The following is a 13056-nucleotide window of genomic DNA, read 5'->3' on the forward strand; positions in this document are numbered from 1 at the left end:
GAATTGTACTCCAAAACAACTAGAGGGCACCATGCTTGCTACCCGTGTGTGTGTGTGTGTGTGTGTGTGTGTGTGTGTGTGTGTGTGAGAGAGAGAGAGAGAGAGAGAGAGAGAGTGTTTTACAGGTTTAAATGAGTCCTCACCCCTTTCTAGGATTGGTTGAATTTCCTCACTTCCATTTTGTGAGTTCTGTTGATTTGTTGGAGGTTTCAGCGCTTCCTGTCTTCCGATGGTTCATAGAAAATTCCCCTGTTCACGGCATTAGTGTGTTCACAGTTCGATTTGCAGGTTTTTCCACATGTTGTTTATCTTTCCCCTTTCAGATAAGCCACATGCACAAACCATTGTGCACAGTAAAGTATCCAACATTTTGTTGTTCTCGATCACATCATCGTTCTTTTAATAGCAGCTTCTGTTTCTTCCCTAGTACTCATCTAGCTCCCCATTGAAAAATATTTCTGACTTGTCACCATTGCCATATTTTAGCAAACATTAAAACATGACACATTTTTTCCACTTTGGGTCATGCAATTGCACTTCCTTTACAGGTTCTCTTTCAATTGATTAACTTGCAGGTATTCCTTTAGGTAGTTGCCTTTTCATGGACCCTTTCCTCGGTGATGCCAGGTGACGACAGCAGCCCTCCACGTAGTGCCAGGATGCTGGGCATAGCTTGCCATTCTAATTTCCTATAATGCTGATGTAGCATTTTCTTCAACTGTTTCGGCAAATAAAATGGCAGCTGGACTTAGCTTACTAGAGGCACTTGGAGCATGAGGCCATGTCTAGAGTGGTGAAGCCTTAGCAGATTCCCAGATCTGCCAGGTGCTGTTGATCCCAGCCATTATCTAGATGACATTTAGGCCTGCTTAATACATCATGTTGTAGAAACTTGTGCTTAGTGCATTTTTTTGTTTATAGCCAAACTGATAGGATTTTGAAATGGTTGCAGATGATTCAGAACTACTACATTTTTCTAGTGTATTATTTGCATGTTGCAATTGTTTTATTGGCTCCCTGTTAGGCAAATTATTGATTGTTAAATGGCTGTTTTACTTGCCATAATTTTCTCTCCTTGCAGTTAATGGTTGTTCTCTCCTAACATTACTTCCTTATTGCTCCTTCAACGAGAAACAAGAGAGGTGTGTGTATGGAGAGAGAGAACAGGTTTTATAATAAATTCTCATACTCACTACTAACCCACTGATATCTTCAGCTCACCCTGCAGAATTATTACATTGATGGAAATGCCCAAGAGCAAATAAATGAAGGTCCAGGAACTGGAAATTGAAAAATGTATAGGATTGCACAGTTAATTTTTAATAAATATGATAAATACATTAGAATATATTAAGGATGAAAACAACTGTCTACTCAAGTTTTTGTTACAAAATATTTTTCTATAAATAAAAACTGGAAATATTAAAATAACTGCTGGGGGAGGTGAGATGACGGCTAATGCTAAAAAGTAACCTAGGAGATGGACAAGAAGGTAGGGTAGAAAAAATGAAAACAAGAGGAAAATGGGAACATTTGGACCCTTCGCTATTGGCTAAACTCTGCCCCTTGACCTTAAATTCAGGGTTCAGATCTTATCAGATAGTCAATAACATATTTTGAATTTGGTTTCTCAGCCTTTTATTACATAGATAAGGTAATTTCTGCCTTTGAGGGGAGCTATGAACTGAGCCGAGCCACTGTGTCTAATGGGAAATATTATTTTGGTACTCTAACCACACAGTTAACTGGATTTTAGAGTTTACACATACATGGAATTCATCTGTAAATTCCACTTACGATCCACACATTTTGTGATGATCTTTGCTCCATGTTGCACAGGAGTAATGAGTAGTTGGACAATGATGCAATGCATTGGTGTGGCACAGGACAAGGAACCTGCTATGGGGCAACCTGCTTGCATGCCTGGGCAACCTTCAGAGATCTGCTTGGCATTTAGATCTATTGTGCTCCTGTGGACTCCACTAGCAGACTGAGTATGTGGCTGGGGCTAAACCACACCCTTAGAATCCTTTATGAGCCTTCTCCCTAAGTAGGCTATGGAGCCTGCCAAATATTTTCCTTCCAAACTTAATATAGCTGCAACTAATTCAGCCAACTAGATGTAGTCTGGCTATAAGAGGTAGACTCCATCTGCTTGAATGTTGGTGACAGATTGCCATCACCTCCAGGAAGCATTATACAACTGTATTCACTTTCTGCCTGGCTACATCCACCTTAGCTGGGTCAATTGCCCATACCCATTCTCTCCATTCCAGGAGACTAGACCACCAGACACTCATCTCTAGAAAGGGTTTCAATAGGCGATCTAGGCTTGACAGCACTGTGCTTTGAGGTTTAGACCTTTTTTCTCTCCCAGATTGTCCTTGCCTCGTTTTTGTGTGAGTGGCACCCCCCAGCAGATAGCAGAAAAGAATGGGACCCATGCTCATTAGGGATTAAACCAAAACTTTGAGAGATACCTACAAAGAACCCTGGAGAACCACCTAAATGTATAATATAAAGGCACAGGTAGATGGTCCATGTAGGCCTCTAGGTCTTTTAAGGGACAAGACTGCCACACTGGCTCCACCCTGGGGCATACCTCTTCCTTGCTTGTCTGTCTTTGAGCACTTGATGCACAAGGATATTCCTACCTAGATGGCTACATCTCACCCATCAATTCTGTCTGTTTTAATAAACCAAGTTTTCTGCTCAATTTTACAGAGCCCACTCTCACTCCCAAGATGTAATGTGTGAGCTCTGTCAATCCTGATCCTCCTCTATAGCCTACTATTGGATATACATAACTATTAGCAGTTATATGTGCTCTTACTGGACAGCCAACCTTTCCTAGCAAACCAAAGCCAATTTGCACAACCGATTGGACACATTAAGCACATGGGATTAGCGGATATGTGCAAAGACCTGCATATGGTTTCATTTACTATGCACTCGGCTCACAACTTGGCCCTGATTTTGTGTACCAGTGCGGTGAAGAGGAAAGTGTTTTTCAGAACATTGCTTTCCTAGCATAGCTTATGTTTTGGGATGATGGGAATTATAGTTCAACAACTTCTGGGGGACTTCAGGTTCTCCACTCCTGGAGCAATGTAATTCAGAAAACAGGATTGACTTGTCTGTGTGTATTACAGTTTACTTAATTGCAGCCATACAGTAAAATCACAGTCTTGTATGTTAGAAGGAGATAGCCTGGTCTCTGCTGAGGTAATTATAGTGCATTCCCTCGCAGGGTGTTTTTGGGAAGTGACTGCACAGGAAATCCACCACTTATCCGTTACGTAAACACAATCTAGCTCTGCTGTATCTGACTTCTTGGGGCTCTGCAAACAGTAAAATTGTTAACCCATCGCTTGACCTGTACATTTATCTTTTCTTTCCAGACTATGCTGGGCCATGGATGACTAATCCAAGAAATATGGAATGCAAACAGAAAGAGCTAGGGGCAGTGTAAGATGCACAGACATTTCTTAGTAGATAGTGATTGCATAGTAGAGTTTCCCTTGCAAAGCAAAGGACGAAATACTTCCCATAAAAGTATTTTATGAAGTTCTTAATGTGGGAAAGTTTATTGTTTCCTTTAAGTAGGATGCAAAATGTCCAGGATGGCTTTGTTTTGTTTTAATCCAATTAAATGTGGTGAAGTCTCCAGTCTGGTGCATCCTGCAAACATGGCTAGGGCTTGAAGTACTCACATGACTTTCTTGCAGGCTTTGCGTACTATAGGAAAGCAATTCATCTCTCCCCTTCTGTGGCAATGCAGTAAAGGGGCAGGGCTGGCACCAGCTGTTGACATGGTGAGGTGCCTGCTGGAATGAGGAAGGAGAGTTAGGTGAACTGTAGTAAGCCTTGCAAAGAAATCCACAACAGTTACCAGCATGCACAATTATATGCTAGCCTTGTAGGAAGGTGGTCCAACATTCCTTGGATGAAAATAGGGACATTCTCACTCCCCCCAACTGACCTCCCCAGCCCCGTTTTTTGTTTCCCCTTCCCCCCTCCACAGAGCTTTTCCTATTAGAAGATGGGCGAGTGCCACCAACACTTCACCAACGGGACACAGCACACAAATCCTGTCCTGAGAAAAACCCTTAATCCTGGTGCTATGCTGCGCTATGCTATGCTATGCTATGCTATGCTATGCTATGCTATGCTATGGTAGATCTACAAAAAGAAAAACACACCAATAAATAAATTTTAGAAAGGGGCAAGATTAGATACGAACAGACACAGAAAGCTTTATCTTAAACAGAAAGACAGACGGTCAGACAGACAGACAGACCCCTTGTATTCTGCTGCCCCTTTCTTCCCACCCAAAGCAGCCCTGTTCTCTGCCTGCCCTTCAGAGCTGGTGTATTACATGGAGCTTGGCCATGGCGGTGGCAGCCTCTCCTCCTCCTTGCCCTCTCTCCAGCAGCTGCAATGAGGAGGCCAGCAGCAGTGGCCATGGAAAGGCAATGGGATGCTCCCTTTGCAGCCACAGCCATCATTGCTGCTAGTCAGGACAAGCACTGGCTCATCCTCCTCCTTGAGCTGGCAAGGGAAATAGGGACCTCCCAGGATAAAATCAGAAACCAGGACTGGAAAATGGAGATGCTTGGAGGGTATGCCACCACCAACTGGCAGGAGCAGTGCTTGGCACAACCATGACACATTTCTCGGTCAGTTGCAAAGGTCCATACCGTCCCCACACCCCTGAATACCTGCCATATATGCCCCATTTGAAAGAAGGCTGGGGGGGGGGAGTGAGTAAGCATCTACTGAAGCTCCTTCTGCTTGTCTGCTGCCTAAGGAAAGAGGCAGGTTAGAGGAAAAGCTGCCATCATATGGCCTGAGGGAGACCCACTAGGGACTCTTTCCCTGGAGACTCCCCAAACCCACAAGCCAGCATTATGATGGGGAGATGTGCAAGTTCTCAACTTTCTCATCTCTCCTTTCATTGCTCACAAAATGGGGGGGGGGGATGCACAAGCTTCTTGTGCATCTGTTTGGTGTGTGTGCGCGCTTCCTGCAAAGTTACTTACCAAAAGACTGTTGAATGGAAAAGCATTTTGTCTTTAATACACACTTATTACAATTTCAAAGCAACGCATATACAAAAGCAAATTTGAGCTAGGGAGCTTCAAGACCCAACCCCCTTGCCTTCAGTTTTGCTTGCACGCTTCACTCTTCTGCCGCCTGTGCAATGAGAAAAAGCTTACTTTGGGGGGTAGGATGGGGTATACAGGGCTGCTCTTTAGAACGAATTCCTCTCCTTTTCCCTCAAGAATTTGTAATGTGACAAAGATGTAGCAAGACAGGCAGCTTCTTTTTCTGCAGGGTATAAAGGGGATTAAGCTTCAAATTTCTGCTGGGCTTCATGGCGGTTGTGGTTCAGTCTGGCAGGAAAAGATGCTCACAATATCAGTATGCTGGTGGTGCCTTCTTCAGTTTACAGTCATAGGGGAAGTAAAAGATGCCTGGTGGTCCTCTCCCATCTTTGAAGAAGGTTCTGTCTGCTCCTCCACCTGGCCTCTGAGGAAACTGAGTCCTTTTCATGCTTCTTGAGGGTTTATGAAAAGTAAAACAGAATACTTGATTGGTTGGGGGGCAAGCAGAGGGTTGCTCCTACCTCCCCAGTACTTCTATAAGCACATAAATACTTTGATTTTTAATTTTTAGATCTATTTCTGATTCTTGTCTATTGGCGTCTGAAAGATTGCTGAAATATAGATTCAGTAAAGGTAAAGGACACCTGGACGGTTACATCCAGTCAAAGGTGACTATGGGGTTGCGGTGCTCATCTTGCTTTCAGGCCTTGGGAACCGGCATTTGTCCACAGACAGTCTAGGTCATGTGGCCAGCATGACTAAACCGCTTCTGGCGCAACGAGACACCATGACGGAAACCAGAGCGTATGAAAATGCTGTTTATCTTTCCGCCATAGCGATGCCTATTTACTTGCACTTGTGTGCTTTCGAACTGCTAGGTTGGCAGGAGCTGGGACAGAGCAACGGGAGCTCACTCCGTCACGGGGATTCGAACCGCCAACCTTCTGATCAGCAAGTCCAAGGGGCTCAGTGGTTTAGACCACAGCACCACCTGCATCCCATTTCAGCAAGTAGTTTTGCTTGAGCTAGGGAACTTCTCCTATCCTATCTTACCCTGTCTTCATGTGCCCCACCTCCCCAAAATCTGCTTTGGGGGAGTTGGGGGAACTCCAGAGCAGTTTTGGGTGTTGGGGAAGAGGCAGAGGGAAAGTTCTATTGCATAAGTAGAAGCCCTTGCATAAATGGGACAACTTCATTGGATAAAACCATCAGACTCATTGTGCTGTTTGTGGAATGGTGTATGTGGACAATTATTGATTACATTACGTCTTAGTTTTATCATGTACAGTGGTACCGTGATACTTGAATGGCTTGGCTCCCGAACAAATCGGCTCCCGAATGCCACAAACCCAGAAGTGAGTGTTCCGGTTTGCAGACCTTTTTCAGAAGCTGAATGTCCGTGACTTCCGATTGAATGCAGGAAGCTCCTGCAGCCAATTGGAGGCCGCACCTTGGTTTTCGAATGGTTTTGGGAGTCCAACGGACTCCTGGAATAGATTAAGTTTGAGAACCACTTTATGAGATTTAGCACATCTTTACATCTCAGTCTTCTGTCTTTTCAAATTATTTTAAAATACAAATTAAATCTATGTATAAAAACCGTTTTGATTAGCAGTCATTAAATCCTTGATGAGCATCTGTGTGTGCCTTCATTGCATTTTTGCAGCTTAAGTATAGCCTCATGTTTTGTGTCTGGATGTCACATGGTTAAGTATGTATTTTTCTGGCACAGCATATCTTAGGGCTAAGGAGCAAACTCAGATAAATTAGTGTCATTTTGCCTGTCATTTTTCATGTTAGGTTTGCTGATTTTTTAGTATGCCGTTTTCTGTGATGCAATCCATTTGAAGCATAAGCACTTTGGAAAGATTTTAATCTTAGGCAAGCAATTTTTTTAAAAAAACCCACCCACCTTAGCAAGTGTCAATAATTTTGACAAAAAATAAATTTCTTAGTATTTGCAAAGATGCTTCATGGTTCACAAATGCCAAACTGCTGTAACCATGTCAGAGTGCCAGAATCAGAACTGCTGGCCCAACCATCAGGTAGAGTGGAGCAGCTGCCTAGTGCAGCTGGGTTTGGTTGTCATGAATGGGAAGCAAAGGGTTGTTTATTATTGTTGTTACTGTTATTGCTACTCTTATATTTTTGTGAAGCAGTTATTAGAGTTTCTGTCCTGCCTTGAGATTGGGACAGAATTTGCTCTCGCGCCTTACGCAGCAGAATGTATTGGATCAGTCCTGATTATATAAAGGTACTTAAAATATTTAGCACATGCTCGTATGCTTTGGTAATTTATCCATTTGGAGTCTATGTGAACTGCAGACTTGCCTTCTGTAAAATAATTCATGGTGTTGCCTCCCTTTTAATTCATATAATCCAGGCACATCCAACAGGTAGATCGTGATTTACCGATAGATCCCTGGAAATCTGTGGTAGATCACCGGTAGATCACCAGGTCCCCTCAAAGAAGCCCAACAACTTTGGCTCCTCTAAAAAAAAGCTCAGCACTTTTGCCCTGCACACCCCCAAAAGGGGGTAGATGACTGCCAGTTTTTAACTTTTCGAGTAGATCGCAGTCTCTTGAGAGTTGGCCACCCCTGTTGCATTAGGGTGGGGAAGGGAGGTTTTTAGCATATTTAAAGCCAGCTATTGCTCTGATTTGTAATAGGGCTTTATTAAAAATGATTTTGACATCTTAAAAAAATGAAACCATCAGTTTTCTTATTTAAAAAAACGTTAAGTCCTTGTATAAGTACTAACTTTCAGGCTAGTTAGTACATATTTGATCCTTGTAGTCTTAGTTCAAATGCACATTCTCTCCTTTTAGCCTGAGATTTTGTTTTGGTTATTTATAGTAGCTTTTATTTGAGAATGAGAAAAATACCCACTTCTTATTTTTTCTTCAAGAAGCACATATCTCCTTCCAGATGCCTGCATCTCTTTGAGACAAAAGGGTATGTTAAGTTCCATCTATAAACAGAATCTGCTAATTAAGAGTTATTACTTAGGAGATTGGTACAGACCTTTCAGAATTAGATGTGTGTTCCTCTCAGATATCCATTAGCCGCTAATAAGATAATGCAGATGGACCATTCAGTTTCCTGTTTCCTTCTATTGTACCTTTTGAGCCATATATGGACCAATGGGATGGGCTGAACAATAACTGGATGTCCTTCTGCTCCCTTAACAGCCCTCAAAGAATGTTTGTTATTAGATTGCTCTTTCTGTTTAGTTTCATTGAGCTATGCTAATAAAGGAAACATAACACTCTGAAGGACAATATCCAACCCCCGTTCCTTTTTTTACCCTTTCCCACCATAATTAGCTTATCCAGTTACTTCATTTTGAACAATAAAAACAGTATGCAATCTCACAGAATCAAATATGATTTGTGGAGAAACTGACAACATAATTTCTTCATCACATGGAACATTAAATACAGTGTAAATATTGTTTGGTTTATTGTTTATCCACAAAAGGCACATCTGTTTCAATAAAGTTGATTGTGAACTATCATAACCATGGTTGTTGGGGATAAATTGTGGCCACTGGAGAAAAAGTGATAAGCTCTACACCGAGAATGAGGGAAGCTTTTTTTACCTTCAGGATCTGTCTTGTGGACCAAATTTGACAGGAGAGCAGGGGCACCCATTTGTCAAAATCCCTTGCACTCTATTCTCTGAAGCTTAAAGGGGAAGCAGGAGGAGACTTGCAAAATCTTTCCCAAGTCTTCCGGCACTTCCCTTTTAAGTCTTCAAGTCTGGGGACTTAAAGGTGGAGGGTGGACGGACTGTCAAGGCATTGCGAGTCTTCCCCCATTCCCTTTGAGTCTTCAATCTTGAAGACTTAAAAGTGATGTGGGAGGAGACTTGCAAAGCCTTTTCTGAGTCTCCCTACGCTTCTCTTTTAATTCTTAAAAGGGACTTAAAGGAGGAGGGGGAAGACTTGCCCCCACTCTCCCATTTGAGCAAGCAGCACTGGAGGTGCCTTAAAGCATTTCCAAAAGCCTCTTTGAAGTGATTCTCTTGCATGTGAGCTGCTTCAAATAGCACTTTTGCACAGGGATGGAGATGATGAATGGATTAAATCCTGCTGCCTTGGCTGTGTGGTCTTATTCCCTACTGGGAACAGGATCACACAGCCAATCCAAGATTAATCACTGCCCTCTTGTCCATCAGCTGACATCATCAGAGCCATCAGCTGATGGGCCAGTTTGGGGGAAATGGCCCTCTGGTGGCCCAGGTTGGTCCATGGGACAGAGGTTCTCTATCCCTGCTCTACATTATCTTTCTTTCATGGTATCTGAAGAAGTGTGCATGCACACGAAAGCTCATACCAGTAACAAACTTAGTTGGTCTCTAAGGTGGAAGGAATTTTTAAATATTGTCTTTCTAGTTAGGGCTTCAAATTACTCGTGTGAGAACAGTCCTGCAAGGGGTGGTTCATCGCCATTCTCCTATTTATAGCTTTCTGTGTGAAAAGATCTGAAATGTAGAGACTATTTTTGAGTACCAGGTAGCAAGGTCAATGGTCCAGTTAAGCCACAGGATACCAACTAGGAATGCAATGTCTTCTGCACTAACTGACTTGCACCAGTTGACATAGCACCAACCTTCTGCAGAAGCCCAGGCTGTATTCAAGTCTCATTTTCCTCACAGATGCCATACCTTCTTTTCCTTTCACTGTCTGTACTTACTTTCCATTGAATCAGCCTCTTGCAGTGAGACACTGCATCAGAGAGAATGGGAATGAGGGAAGAGATTACCAGCTTCAGTACACGGTAGAAATATTTACCAGGTGAAATAGTGTATTGTATGCCCTTTGTCTATGTTTCCCTAGTTTTATGGAAATACTGAAGAAGAGTACTAATATTTTGCTGCTTTCTTGTTGGCAGAAATATATATACAAGTCACTAGTGTCGTCGTCCCCCCTTTTGCTTTTGGGTTTTTATTTCGTTGTTTCTCCGTTACTACACTTTTTTATAAATTATGCATAAAGTCTCTTGGAAAATAACATTACATTCAGAACCATCTTTGGTGCAGTGGTGTGGAAAAGAACAGCTCATTTGCTGCTGCTCAAGGAGTTTATTAATTTAATTTATAGTCATTTGCTGCCATCTATGCTGCTCGTCTTTATTTTCAGAGGTATCTGTGTAGGCATGGCATCATTTAAATTTAGCCCACATCCACCTACAATTCCCCAGAACTGGAATCTGTAACTCCCCAGGATCATAGCAGTACTGATGGAAGGGAACATTAGGCCGTTCCCCTTGCTCCAGAGAAGTGGGCTGTATACTTAACTTTATGGCAGACACTTAGCCATGCCTGTCATTTTAAACCTCCAGAGAAATAGACCTCACAGCTTCCATGAGTAATTTATGATCTTGAGCAATTGTTCTTACACTGCTATTACAATCCTTGTAAAAAGCCCCATTTAATTCAATATAATGTTCTTTGGCGGAAGTGTGCTTACAACTGTAGGAAGTTTATTCAGTTACGCAATCCACTTTTTATGTCCCCAAAGAGTAATCATCGCCTCTTGACCTAAATGAGATGTCACTTGCGACTTTGTCTTTTGACAGTGCTGAAGTAAGTCTAGTCCGAAACAACCCTTGAGAAGAACAAATAGAGCATCATGCCATACTGGACCAAAAAGCAGCAGATGTTAATAAGTAACCCAGGATCTATTAGTCATCAGAGTCTAGCAAGGTTGTAAAAGTGCTGACTCGGTGCTTGGATCTGGTTATAATAGGTTGGATGAGGGCCAATAAGCTTAAACCCATTTCACTAAAGTGAAGGTCCAATAGGTAGGATGGATGTCTGGTTGAGGGAGATGGTGTGGAGGAGTATAGAGAGAGGAGCTGTTCAGTCTTTCCCATAACTTGGGGCCAGTCAGGTCTGTGTCCCAAGGTTTCTGCATCATTATGGCATTCTGGATACTTTACTGTTCCCGCCCAAACACAATGATTCATGTCTTCAGAGATGCAAGTCGTCTTAAAACTGATCTGGTTTACCCTTTTTTTTTAATACCTTGCAGAGCAGGCTGAAGAATCGACTTGTTGGGTGGAGCAAGCCTCTTTTGAAATTTGAACCACTCAGACTCTGGAGATACTGGTGTCACCAGGTGAGAGGGGAAGACATTTGCTACTTAATTACTTCTTAAATAATTGGTTTTTCAATGATATGCATACTGTACAAAGTCACAAAATTGAAACTTAATATAACAAGACATACAGAAACGAACAGCCCTCTCCTTTATGCCAGAACCCTGGTAAGTAATCTTATGTATAGTCACAGTTGCCTCTTTCATTCTCACTTCCTTACTTATCACAGAATGAAATGTGTTAATTCTGAATTGAAGAGGTAGGCCTCTTCATTCTGCACCTAGAAAACAGAGCTACAAGTCAGTCTGCGAATGTTGCACTCCAGCATTTGTGATTAGTGTGGAAAGAGTTATAGAGAAGAGCTTGTACATTTGGTAGAAACTGGTTGCACCCAAAGTCAGCACCAGGTTTGAGGTGACCCTAAGAATGGTGACCCCTGGGACCACCCAGTCCCCTATTCCAGTAAGCTTAGGTAAAGGTAAAGGTACCCCTGACCATTAGGTCCAGTCGTGACCGACTCTGGGGTTGCGGCGCTCATCTTGCTCTATGGGCTGAGGGAGCCGGCGTTTGTCCGCAGTAAGCTTACCAGGTGCAATAAGCAGGAGTCCTTTCTTTTATATTTTTACTTGGGTGGTAGCTGACTGCCACCTTCTTTTCCCCAGAATGAATCTGGGTTCTGACGTAGCAGAATCCAGAGGCATTCTGGGGTGATGAAAATGGTGGGTAGCTGCAGCCACTGCCCTAGTAAAAAGTTAAAAAGAAAGAAAAGGGAATGTTGGTGTCTGATGTCATTCTCATTGGCCTTCCTGGGACCTGGGACCTGCTCATCCATGCTAGATCCTGAATCTAAGCCTTCTTGCACTTTCCATTTTCAAGACTGTAAGGGGAGGGGGTCCAGAAACATTCTCCTTAGTGTGGTTTTCTTCCACTTTAAGACTTGATTGTGTATCCAGTACTGACAAAGGGTAAGTACAAAAGTCTACTCATAGTCTGATTTCCATTTCCCTCATTCCACATAGCGCAGAAGTTGGAAGCAGTCGCATGCTGACTGCTGAACATAAGCAACTGCTGGGGCAGACTGCTGTTAATCATGCCGTGTTAGTGCTTGCTTTCAAGAGGGGTCCTCCAATTAGTTGTAAATGGGGTTGAGAAGCCTTTTTTGAATTATATCTTAACACAGGTAAGAATTTGAGATCATCTCTTTTGATCTCTTATTTGTGCTTTGACAGCACAAGTTTAAAACATGTTACCTTGGTGCTTTGTACTGAATGTGGAGAAAAGGAAAAAGAGACAATATTTTTAAAATTCAGATGTGCAGGAGGTGCTGCCTGCATAGATCATAACCCAGGGACATTTCTCCTCCCTCTGAAGTAGCTGAAAAAGCCACTGGCTATGCACATTTTGATAATTTGTGCTTAGCTCTGCATGTTTGTGGCTAACAGAAATGCAGTTGGAAATATGATTGTTTCACAAGCAGCATTTTTTATTTATTTCAGGACTTCTTGATCATTCAGAATAGGTGACCTTGATGTAAATTTCATTGATTAAATGCCACAAGCCACATTTCTTACTCGGGTAACTGCACTGAATGTAGAGATGACTTTGTTTGGTATTCTATCTTTCCACCACATACCTGCTTCGCTTTTTTGGTACCAAGGTGTGGTGAAATTATGGTTAGAGCATGGCCTTCTCCTATGCCAAGTTAGCAAGGATCATTTCATTTCTATTATCAAGTGAAATTGCTTTATATGTAGATTTCCCCCACTCTCTTCATTTGTTTTGAATGTGTGTAGGTTGTCATCTCAGTCTCATTGATTTAATGAGGCTACCAATCAACATTTT

The 13056-nt window shown here is 42.4% G+C and overlaps 1 protein-coding gene across 8 annotated transcripts in view; it reads left to right on the top strand.

The window, feature by feature from the left end:
• The window catches only part of RARB (retinoic acid receptor beta), a 362123-nt gene that overhangs the window by 137841 nt on the left and 211226 nt on the right, over positions 1–13056 (top strand). For 7 of the 8 annotated variants that reach the window (XM_081882235.1, XM_081882236.1, XM_081882234.1 and 4 more), the window contains one exon: positions 11148–11234. The gene's annotated coding sequence lies outside the window, so the exon portion shown is untranslated. The remainder of the gene's footprint in view (positions 1–11147; positions 11235–13056) is intronic. The other variant, XM_081882237.1, reaches the window with a different exon arrangement.

The sequence above is a fragment of the Podarcis erhardii genome (assembly GCF_964252035.2).
Source record: "Podarcis erhardii genome assembly, chromosome: 12".
NCBI lineage: Eukaryota > Metazoa > Chordata > Lepidosauria > Squamata > Lacertidae > Podarcis > Podarcis erhardii.